An 11,473-nucleotide genomic window follows, 5' to 3' on the forward strand; every position below is an offset into this window, starting at 1 on the left:
AGACTTTATAAGGTTTCTTCTTCTTCCTATGCGAAAATCTCACATACGGAGAACTGAATTCAAGGTTTTTGGTTCTAGCACCTATTCTGAAAAAGAAACTCGAGAACTTTTGAATGGGATCAATTATTTTCCCCGGGCTGAATTATGGACTCCATCTCAAGCAAGTGAAAAACGATATTAAGGTATGGAATAGTAAAAAGGATGGAAAATTCTCAGTGAAGTCACGTGGTTCTTTAATTGACAGGGAATATTAGGGTACTTGCCATTGTCTCTTGAATTTAGATACCATCCGCTCCTCCGAAAACTCTCATACGGTCGGTAGTTCAGAGTCGTCTATGCACTGAAATATTCTTATACAACTGGCAGTTAATTCCTATAGATTACTCAACATGTCCATTCTGTAGTTGCTGTGGAAACAACAGAGCATCTTCTACTCCAGTGCATTCGTGCTTGGAAATCTTGGGCCAGAATTCTTCCATGGTGGGGTGTTGTGTGGTTTTGTCCTCATATCTGCTATTCCAATGGAAAAACTTGGCTAATGTCAAGTTCCAAAGGAAAATGACAATTACTTTCATAGGGCACTGCTTAGAGCACTTGGTTAACCAGAAACAACTTAACCTTCAATAATTCGTGCTATGCTCTAACTTTACACAGGCAATCAGCATGGTTAAGATGTTGGGAAGATAACTTTGTCTATATTGGTAATGATCTACTCATAAGCTCAGATGGGATAAGAAAATGGTATAACACTGGGCTGTAAACAATAATCCTTTGGCTTTTTTTTTTTCCCTGTTTTTTCTTTCTTCTACTCTCCCTGCCCCCCTGTTTTTTCTTTCTTCTACTCTCCCTGTACAATTCTTTTGAAATTCTCAGCCGCTATATAGCTGGCTAGTTTTCTCCAATAAAACTCTTCGATTACGATAAATAAATAAATAATTACAAGATTATTTTTCTCAGTGTGCATGATTCTGTAAATCCTTGGAACAATCATACAATAGTAGAATATGAGAAACGGATATAGGCTCAAAAAATGAAATATATCACGCGTAAGCTAAAAAAAAAAAACAAAGGAAGGTTATATCCTAGCCCTGCCATTAATTCTCTACAAGCTAGCGAGTTCAAGAGTTGTCACCAATTTTTCTTTCTCTTGTTAATTTTTGTTGCTGATTTAACATCAAATATGATAAAGGGATTAAGATGCTATTTTCAAAACTGTATGGATTACAATATTTTTATTTTTGTTAAAGATATAGCGACTAGGCTATAATTAATTACTAACTGTAACTTATATATGGTGGGCTTGATTTTTTTTTCTTTTTTATTATTTGAACTGTACACGACGGGCTTAACTCAGCTCATCCAGGTGTTATCTACATTAAGGCCGGACCTGCAGGTCTCGTATATGCAGCCTCTCCAGAATCAACACGACTTCTTTGCCTGTTTCTGTAATTGATAATGCGGGCGTGCCTTTGTTTTTTCAAAAGCAAAATCAAAGTCATGGTTATTTGATACGATCTTAATTCAATTGCTTATTTATAGAATTCGGATACATGGTTCAGAATCGCTTCAGACGTTCCTAGCTTTCCCATCAAGCTATTCTGGAAAAAAAATAATTTCAGACAAAAAAAAGAGGAAATTATTTATGAAAGGCTTCGTAAGATCAATGCCTTTGAAGATTTCCGAAGGCATCATAGGAAATACCACTTGATGAATTGATACGGTGATGATAATCAAGCACTCATAGAGGCCATTGCAAGGGAGCTGGATCTGGTTGTTACAAAAGAATCAAATTCACTAGATATGACCAGTGGGCAAAATATTAATTTGATCCCTTCAGAAAATTACGACCGTTGGATCAAATATTCCTTCTGGCCCACCATGTATAGGAGACGGGCCTACTTAGCATCGACCTCTCATCACAAATGGTTTTCTCGAGATGGCCTCTCCAAGGAAGTTATCTCTTTTCTTGAGTTCAGACAAATGTGAAAGCAGATGGTCCCGTCTATCTTAGTTGGAAACATACAGTTTTTGAGTAAAATAGGATTTAAAGAGAATTACGTGACTAAGCTACCGAGGTTGACAGAGGAAAGCCCAGAGTAATTTGGCTTCACACAAACCAACAATCGTGTCTCTTTCCTAGTGAATCAGCAAAAACAAGAAACACACACGAGATTTCAGACGTTGGTGCTAGGTTAAAAAGCAACAGAATGAAGGTTCCTTTATAGCTGGGAGTGAACAAAACCTACTTTCAAGTCACAACGCAAGGCAACAAATGTTCAAGGAAAGTGTTTCTTTGAAGCATTCTTGTATGTACGTTGATTTTTCTGTCCTCTGCTTTATTCTCATAAGAACTCATGTCTCCCACTCTTTCTGCCGGTCTCGCAACTGCTCGCCAACGATTTATAGAAGTTAGCTTTGTAGCCCATAGGTCAATTACACCATGCAAGACTACAATCCCTCGTAAATGACTGCCGCATTGGCCAATATGCATCTTCTTTCTCATAAGATGATCTAGTTCAGTTTCTACCCATAACTTGTGCTTTTACTTTTTATTTTTTCCAATGGTATTAATATCAATGTGATTAAAGAAGAAAAACCAGCAAATTAAATGTTTCCAGTAAAAAGATGTACGTAATATGGTTGAAGATTTAATTTGGATTTATTATTTCGAAAAATAAATTATATAAAAAGATGTACAAATATATATACTAATTGATGGTGCATTAAAAATTATATATAAAAAAATCTTAGATTATTCATGCGAACGGTATGACATCCAAGCCATTCAGACTACACCTATATGATCTAACACCTTCGAGCCAAAAAACATCACTAAGTCATTTAGTTTATGATCAAGCTCAAATGAATTGCCCATCATATTTTTTAGCTTTCATCCAATACCATTTAACTTCTCAGCTACTAGTACGCACTATAATGCAAGCTAACAAACTTCAAAGAAGAAAGTTTGAAGTTATATTTTTTTTAACTTGCTCATAAATTATCGGTAAACGCTCATCCTTTCTTGCCAATAACAATCTCCTACTCACATGTCATATCAAATAGCACTTACTAACCACTGACCTCTCTATCAATGGAACAACTATCCACTTTCTCTGCTTATCATGAGGTAACTTTCCATCTTTATTCCACTCTTCAAAAGATAAGCTAACACAACCAAGATCTATAAATACTTAGGGTCACCAGTTAAATATTTAAGATTGAAGTCATTTAAGAATATCACAAGTTTATTAGTCAATCCTTGCTCCTTACTCCTCCGCTCCTCATACTCTTTTACTGTTGATTCTCTAGGTCATCACCTGTTACTTCTTATCACCTCTTGGTCATTACCATGGTCACTAACACCTTTTAGTCATAACCATTTCTTGATTAACATCTCCTCATCATTACCATCACCTTTTTATGACCACTTCCCCGTATTTTGACCAACCTCTCACACTGTAATCACCTCAAATTATGATTATCTACTCACATTATAGGTTCACTCTTGCATATTTTGCTATCACATATTATTATTCTTCTGCATTTATTAACTTAAGCATTGGAATATCCTATATTATGATATGAAACTTGTTTTTGCAAAAGAGTTTGTGGAAGTCACTTTGTCACCTCATCAATTAATGGTTAAGTCCAGTTATATAATCAATCTAAAAGGTATTTGTAGAAAGTCGAATCCAATTTAAAGTTTGAACAACTTCATAAACAAAACTCTAAAAAGAAAGGGAAATAAACTATAGAAACACTCATTGACACTATAGATTCATTATGCCCATGAAATTTTTTCATCCCTTTTTATTTTTTTCTTTTGTTTTAATCTTGATTCTCTTCATTCATAAAAAAAAAAAATAGTTATTTTTGGATACTATTTCTGATACGTGTAGCCTTGCAGAATATTTTTTCTTGTCTTTTATTTTAATCAATCAATTTTATATACGTGTTTGTTTTTATTATCATTTGATTTATATATGTTTATTGATTGATATAATCAGGTAAATGATATACGTTGCAAGATCAAATATCTTGATTTATATATGTTTATTGATTTTTCCAATTTTGTTTTCAGTTATCGTTAATGACTTTTTTCATTTATTTACATAAATGGTTCTTAATTTATTTAATTAGACGCATGTATAAGCTTCTCAATTTATATTTAGGATTTTTTATGTAAAAAACACATTGGAAAAGTCTATGTATTTAATTTTCTTTTATCTGAAAAAAAGATATTCGACTTGTTATGAAACTTAGTTCAAATAGCTAGCCACTAACTAAATGAATTAGGCATTTTTCAATTTAGTTGATAAATTGTCAATAATTGTTAGATTAATGCACAAATCTTCACCTAATTAATTAGTTCGAGTTCTTATTGTAAAACTCACACAATGTATATATTTTTTGTTTTAAAAAAAATTCCATTGATATTCAAAATGATATGCATAAACATTATGGTCGCTATGATAACATTTATTACTATCTCGAGATAAAAATGATAGAGATAGTGAAGAAAAAAAATGTGTTTGATTAAAAAGATAAAAATAAATACATAAACATAAATTTATTTATTGTATAATTTTGGAGTGATTTTTTGTATTTTAAAAACAAAATATTTTATTATTTTTTATTTTTAAAATATCATTCTAAAAAGCTCTCATTTTTAAAATTATCCAACTAAGACATAATGATAAAAATATTTATTATCATAGTTTTAAAACTTGACTCGTAAGTCGATTAAAGACGAGGCCCGAGTCATGGGTTGAGAAGGTAAACTCAAGTTGAATCGAGTTAACGTAAGAATAAAAGTTGTTTCATAGTCTTAAAACCTGGCTTAAGGGTTAACCTAAGACAAGACCTGAGTCACTAGTTGGGGGATCAATGCGAGTTTTTTCGAGTTATTATAAGTATAAAAGTTGTTATTATCATTGTTTTAAAACCTGATCTAATGTAAGGCTTACGTCAGGAGTTAGGAAGGTCAACTCGGGTTGATTCAAGTTAATACAAAGATAAAAATAATTATTATTTTAATTTTAAAACTTGATTTAACAGTCTACAACAGGCAAGGTTTTGATTACAGGCTAGGATGGTCAAGTTGGGTTTATCCAAGTCAACGTGTGATTAAAAATAATTATTATTATAGTTTTAATACTTGACTTGAAAAATAGACTTGAGACAAAGTCATTTTTATCTAAAACAGAATAAAAGCAATATAGTTTTAACTATAAAAAAATCAAACAAAAAGTCAATAGGTTGTTGACCCGTGTTTTATCCCAGGTCGACCCAAGTTTTTGACTAAGTCAGGTTAATCCTTCATCTATTTTTCTTCTAATAGGACCAATCCGGGTTTCGGGTCAACTGGATCAACTCATGGGGCTAGTATGAGTTTATAACTAGGATCAACATTCAATATAAACTAAAGTGAAAAAAATAATATATAATTAATTTTTAAAAAAATATGAATTTTTAACAGTAATACATATTCAAAGTAAAATAAAATTTTTCATATTTTATTTTATTTAACATAATTAAACTGGATATAGAGACAATCATTTTATCTTGTATATCACTACCAAATATAATTTTATCTTTGCCTCATTTTCAATCTTGTCTCCTCTATCTCCATTATTATTTTCTCTTTAATCTTGAAATAGTAACCAAATACTACCTATAAGATTTAAACAAATACTATAAGCACCAAAATGGATTTTACTCAAATAGAAAAAGACTACCATAGTCTTTTGAGTAGTTTCTTATTATTTTCTTTCATACAATTGGATGTGCCTTTATAGTTCTTACCATCAACAAAAATGTTCTTGTTTATTATTATTTATAAGAAGTAAATAACATGATACATAAAGAATGTTATGTTGATACATAAAGAATGTTATGGCTAGTGATATATTAGTATGATATATTCAAACCTATCAATCAAGATAATAAAAAAGCTAAAATAGATCAATTATTTATTGTGAACATAAACTCAAAATACTGTTGATTAGAATAATATTTTGATGTCTTTGTCCTTCATAGAAAAACTGACAAGATTGTTTGCAGGGATATTTTTATCTTTTCCATGGGTGAGCTAGGCATTGCCGAATTAATTACGGGGAGATTGGTCTACACTTCTTTTTTTTTTTTACATGGTATAACAACATTTTTACTCTAACAAGCAAAAGGTCATGTACCTCTAACTTGGGGCTATTTTTCGCATTTTAGATTTAATTGCATAATAAATTATCTAATTATTTAATATGTATGGATATTTGTGTATTTTTCTTTTAGTTTTTACGGTGATAACCGAACTGAGAAATGGGCTAATGAATCTTTTACTAGATATATAGTATTATTTAAATAATTAATATGAAGGCATGTGGGAGCTCTAGAAAATTTGTGGCGGTGCATGCGAAAGATTTACATGCCTAAATTGTAGCTTCCAAGGTGGCAATACAATCTTCTTGGTGGTTCTTATATGACCAGACGATGTATGTTGCTTCTTTATCTTTAATTTGCCGTCAACGACCACTTATTTTTTCTTTCTTTCATCCTAAAAAAGCACGTTAGCCCTGAAAAAAATTCAATACAACCCTTCAATTAGTGTTTTTTTTTAAGATTTAGCCCCTCTTCTTTTGGTTAGTTTTTGTTTTATTTAAAATAATTTATAAAATTATAATTTATGTTCAATTTCATCCTCCCATGGGTTTTTTTTATCTGCCAAATTAACTCATTTTCTTTTAATTTCAATTTTATTTAAAATAGTCTATGATATTTTTTCAATCTCATCCTTGAGTTTTTTTCCTATCGAAGTGAATTCTTAATTTTTTTATTGTTATTTTTTTACCTTTAATTTTTTTTTGTTTAAATTTTTTTTTGTGATTTCAACCTTCAATTTATCGAGGGTTGAGTTTCTTAATTGAGTCCAAATCTAAAACTTAATAGGTTACAAGTTTTAAATATTAGTCTAGGATTAATTAGGAGGCTCACCCAAGCTTTTATGGTTTTTTTCTTTCCTTTTCTTAATATAATTTTTTTTTATGTTTCATCATCCAATATCTTTTTCCACTTTCTATGGGATTTTTCAGATGTTTCGAGACTAACATGGGTTGCTTTTGTTAAAAGGAACTTTCTTTAGATTATATTAATTTGTGTTATCCTTCAACATTAAATTAGTGTAGTATTGCCTCAGGATTTGTTTTGGTCTTTGTTAGGTCTTGCTTTTTTAATTAAATTAAATTAATTTATTTCATCCTTCAATATTATATTTTTTGGATATTAAGCTTTTTAAATAAGTCTAGATATTGAATTTAATAGGTTACGAGTTTAAAAGATTAACATGAGTTTAGAAGATTCACTTGAATTTACTTAGTTTTTTTTTATGTTTTTTTTTGTTTCATCCTCAAACTTTTTCTTGCTTCCTCTGATATATATATTCCCTTTGTTTTGAAAAAAGAACATAGGTTACCCATAACTTTTTTTTTAATCTTTGTTAAATTTAGCCTTTTTATATGGATTTTTGTTTTTAAATTAAATTAAATTAATTGATTAAATATATATTTACAAAATGATTATATGAATTTTTGTTTTTAGATTAAATTAAATTAATTGATTAAATATATGCTTATAAAATGCTCATTTCATGTTTTTTGTTTTTGCTATTTTAACAAGGCGAGTGATCTCTTTTAATTACATGAATCATAAACTTTTTTTATATCACATAGCTATTCTATCACCATGAAAAAAGAAAATAGCAGACCTCTTCCCACCCCAATGTGCATGTATTATTGCAGGCATTACGGACAATTGTTAACCACAAATTAGAATGAGTGCATAGAAAGGTATATTATATATTTATATATGCGCGCGCGCGCGCGCAACACTCTAATTCCTTCCATGACTGAAGTTCACAGGTTCACATGGCAAGTTATTCTTAGTTAGGTAGGATATCATGCATATGATATACCTTTCTACGCACTCATTCTAATTTTTGGTTAATAATATATATGTGTGTGTATTTTGATTTAGTCATCAGATAAAAAATAATGGAGGTACTCAATCAAAATATACATATATCTACATATATATATATATATAAATACATATAGTTCTTAATATATATATATATATATATATAAAATTTTATTTGTACTTATATTTTTTTTAACTGTGGGAAAATTAACTTACATATATAATGTTTTTATATAAAAAAATATCTAATCCACATTAAAAAATGAGTTAAAAAAATAATATAAAAAAATTTATATATAAATGTAATCAGATAAAAAATAATGGAGGGACTCAATCAAAATATACATATATACATATATATTTTTTTATATAAATAATTGTGAGATTAATGCACAAATCTTCACCTAATTAATTAGTTCAAGTTCTTATTGTAAAACTCACACAATGTATATTTTTTTTGTTTTTAAAAAAATTCCATTGATATCAAAATGATATGCATAAAAATTATGGTCGCTATGATAACATTTATTACTATCTCGAGATAAAAATGATAGAGATAGTGAAGAAAAAAAATGTGTTTGATTAAAAAAATAAAAATAAATACATAAAAAAATTTTATTTATTGTATAATTTTGAAGTGAAATTTTGTATTTTCAAAACAAAATATTTTATTATTTTTTATTTTTAAAATATCATTCTAAAAAGCTCTTATTTTTAAAATTATCCAATTAAGACATAATGATAAAAATATTTATTATCATAGTTTTAAAACTTGACTCATAAGTCGATTAAGGACAAGACCCGAGTCATGGGTTGAGAGGATAAACTCAAGTTGAATCGAGTTAATGTAAAAATAAAAGTTGTTTCATAGTCTTAAAACCTGGCTTAAGGGTTAACCTAAGACAAGACCTGAGTCACTAGTTGGGGGATCAATGCGAGTTTTTTCGAGTTATTATAAGTATAAAAGTTGTTATTATCATTGTTTTAAAACCTGATCTAATGTAAGGCTTACGTCAGGAGTTGGGAAGGTCAACTCGGGTTGATTCAAGTTAGTACAAAGATAAAAATAATTATTATTTTAATTTTAAAATTTGATTTAACAATCAACAAGAGGCAAGGCCTTGATTACAGGCTAGGATGGTCAAGTTGGGTTTATCCAAGTCAACGTGTGATTAAAAATAATTATTATTATAGTTTTAATACTTGACTTGGAAAATGAACTTGAGACAAAGTCATTTCATCTAAAACAGAATTAAAGCAACATGGTTTTAACTATAAAAAAATAAAAAAAAAAAGTCAATGGGTTGTTGACCCGTGTTTTATCCTAGGCCGACCCAAGTTTTTGATTAAGTCAGGTTAATCCTTCATCTATTTTTCTTCTAATAGGACCAATCCGGGTTTCGGGTCAACTTAATCAACTCATGGGGCTAGTATAAGTTTATAACTTGGGTTAATGTTATATTATTAATTTCAACATTCAATATAAACTAAAGTGAAAAAAGAATAATATTTAATTAATTTTTAAAAAAATATGAATTTTTAATAGTAATACATATTCAAAGTAAAATAAACTTTTTCATATTTTATTTTATTTAACATAATTAAATTGGATATAGAGACAATCATTTTATCTTGTATATCACTACCAAATATAATTTTATCTTCGCCTCATTTTCAATCTTGTCTCCTCTATCTCCATTATTATTTTCTCTTTAATCTTGAAATAGTAACCAGATGCTACCTATAAGATTTAAACAAATACTATAAGCACCAAAATGGATTTTACTCAAATAGAAAAAGACTACCATAGTCTTTTGAGTAGTTTCTTATTATTTTCTTTCATACAATTGGATGTGCCTTTATAGTTCTTACCACCAACAAAAATGTTTTTGTTTATTATTATTTATAGGAAGTAAATAACATGATACATAAAGAATGTTATATTGATATTGCACTAGCTAGTGATATATTAGTATGATATATTCAAACCTATCAATCAAGATAATAAAAAAGCTAAAATAAATCAACTATTTATTGTGGACATAAACTTAAAACACTGTTGATTAGAATAATATTTTGATGTCTTTGTCCTTCATAGGAAAACTGACAATTGGTCTATACTTTTTTTTTTTTTTTACATGGTATAACAACATGTTTACTCTAACAAGCAAAAGGTCATGTACCTCTAACTTGGGCTATTTTTCACATTTTAGATTTAATTGCATAATAAATTATCTAATTATTTAATATATATGGACATTTGTGTATTTTGTTTTTAGTTTTTACGGTGATAATCGAATTGAGAAATGGGCTAATGCATCTTTTACTAGATATATAGTGTTATTTAAATAATTAATATGAAGGCATGTGGGAGCTCTAGAAAATTTGTGGCGGTGCGTGTGAAAGATTTACATGCCTAAATTGTAGCTTCCAAGGTGGCAATAGAATCTTCTTGGTGGTTCTTATGTGACCAGACAACGTATATTGCTTCTTTATCTTTAATTTATCGTCAACGACCACTTATTTTTTCTCTTTTTCATCCTAAAAAAGCATGTTAGCCCTTAAAAAAATTCAATACAACCCTTCAATTAGTGTTGTTTTTTTATAAGATTTAGCCCCTCGTCTTTTGGTTAGTTTTTGTTTTATTTAAAATAATTTATAAAATTATAATTTATGTTCAATTTCATCCTCCCATGGGTTTTTTTCATCTGCCAAATTAACTCATTTTCTTTTAATTTCAATTTTATTTAAAATAGTCTATGATATTTTTTCAATCTCATCCTTGAGTTTTTTTCCTATCGAAGTGAATTCTTAATTTTTTTATTGTTATTTTTTTACCTTTAATTTTTTTTTAGTTTAATCTTTTTTTGTGATTTCAACCTTCAATTTATCGAGGGTTGAGTTTCTTAATTGAGTCCAAGTCTAAAACTTAATAGGTTATAAATTTTAAATATTAGTCTATGATTAATTAGGAGGTTCACCCAAGCTTTTGTGGTTTTTTTCTTTCCTTTTCTTAATATATTTGTTTTTATGTTTCATTATCCAATATCTTTTCTCATTTTCTATGGGATTTTTTAGATGTTTCGAGACTAACATGGGTTGCTTTTATTAAAAGGAACTTTCTTTAGATTATATTTTTCAGATGTTTTTTTTTTTGCTATTTTAACAAGGCTAGTGATCTCTTTTAATTACATGAATCATAAACTTTTTTTATATCACATAGCTATTCTATCACCATGAAAAAAGAAAATAGCAGACCTCTTCCCACCCCAATGTGCATGTATTATTGCAGGCATTACGGACAATTGTTAACCACAAATTAGAATGAGTGCATAGAAAGGTATATTATATATTTATATATGCGCGCGCGCGCGCGCAACACTCTAATTCCTTCCATGACTGAAGTTCACAGGTTCACATGGCAAGTTATTCTTAGTTAGGTAGGATATCATGCATATGATATACCTTTCTACGCACTCATTCTAATTTGTGGTTAATAACA

This window comes from Populus euphratica, unplaced genomic scaffold, assembly GCF_000495115.2.
Source record: "Populus euphratica unplaced genomic scaffold, PopEup_1.0 scaffold9.1, whole genome shotgun sequence".
NCBI classification, from domain to species: domain Eukaryota; kingdom Viridiplantae; phylum Streptophyta; class Magnoliopsida; order Malpighiales; family Salicaceae; genus Populus; species Populus euphratica.